The following is a 1,793-nucleotide window of genomic DNA, read 5'->3' on the forward strand; positions in this document are numbered from 1 at the left end:
GAACTATACCTTAATATGTTATAGTGTCGCTATTATTGTTGTTGTTGTTGTTGTTGTTATTATTATTATTATCATCATTAGTAGTAGTTGCAGTGGTAGTATTGTTAGTAGTGTTTTTTTTTTATTTATTTATGCACAAGGTTTTTTTTTCATTATACACTAGATTCCCTCAGAAATAATCTAAACTAATATTTCCATTCTATGTCATAATAATGTATATATTGCCTTGTTTGGAGTGATACGTTAAATTAAAATGTGCAATATATTTTTGGTTAGCTTTTTCATGAGTTATAGTCCCTTTACTTTAAATGATTCTTGAAGTAAATTTTGATTGGTTAATCAAAGAAAGTGTTGATAGAATTTCGCTCGTCTCCTTCAGGCGTGTAACTACGTCCATTCCAAGTCATCTATACACAGCAATGATCGTTTGCAGAGGCCTCTGGAACAGCCATATTATCCCCAAATTACTTTTTTTTTTCAAACCGTAACAGCGTTTCCTCCCATAGCACATTTCAGATGATATAATAATTTAATCACATAAAACGGAATCTTGTCTTCCTCTGAAGATTGGAGTTTGGGGCTGTTGACTTCAGCATAAACGCCAAGTGGAATCAGCAATAAACTTATCTTCATCTCATTATACAGCAAATGATCGGACAGAGTTTAGAGCTTTACCACGAAGCATACAGAGGTTTGTTTGTTTTTTTCAACGAAGTCTTCAACATAGGAGAAATGAGTGAATAGCATATGTGAGCTTCCTGCTGTACATCTAGGTGAACTATGCACCCTTAAATGTAGCTTCACAAATCTATTTGGGCATGTTGGGTTACTGGATGGCATAGCGTCCGAAAGATTTTGATGATAGGTGGAGAAAGTTGGGCAAACAGAGCCAGAGAGTGCAACACCATAGCATGAGGGTTGCAGAGGTGGAAGACAAAAAAAGCGATCAATAGGCCATAGACGGATGAGGTAAGTGAGAGACAGGCCATAGGGTCGATTAACCAAAAGAAGTCATTTCACCCAGGACTTTGTTACTTGCAAATAAACAGTCCGGACCCTGGCATACACCATTAGAAATAGAATGTTTACTTGAACCTGACCGGTTGCTGAAAGTGAACACAGGCCAGGGAAATATTACTTCTTTGGTAAATCAGTCGCTATAAGAAGGAAAGAGGGCAGTGCAAATGAAGGGCTGAGTGTATAGAGAGAAGAAGATACAACGGAAAAGATTTAGGCCTCCGACAGTTGCAAAGATAGGTAGGGTGAAAGTAAAAACTGCGATAATCAACAGACAAGGGTGATATAAGAGGAAATACACCAGTGATGACTGGTCCAGGGAAAGACTGTGAAGGGAAAATAGAAATGGAACAACAAATAAATATATACTTTCGATTAAGTCTAATAGTTATGTATTTAAGTGTGTGTGTGTTGTGCTGATGTATTCAAGCCTCTATTTCTGTGTGTGTGTGTGTGTGTGTATATGTGTGTGTATCTCCTTTGCTGGTGTATACAGGCATCTCTTTGTGTGTGTTTTACTGGTGAATACAAGCCTCTATTTCTGTGTGTGTATGTGTATCTTTGTTTTGCCGGTGTATACAGGCATATCTTTGTGTGTGTATATGTGTGTGTTGCTGGGGTATACAAGCCTCTATTTCTGTGAGTGTACTTTACTGGGGTATACAAGCCTCTCATTATCTGTGTGTGTGTATGCGTGCATGTACGTGTGTTTTGCGGGGTATACATGCCTCTATTTCTGTGTGTGTGTGTGTGTATGTGTGTTTTGCAGGTGTTTA

This window comes from Nanorana parkeri, unplaced genomic scaffold (genome assembly GCF_000935625.1).
Source record: "Nanorana parkeri isolate BGI_ZX_2015 unplaced genomic scaffold, ASM93562v1 scaffold33, whole genome shotgun sequence".
Taxonomy (NCBI): Eukaryota; Metazoa; Chordata; class Amphibia; order Anura; family Dicroglossidae; genus Nanorana; species Nanorana parkeri.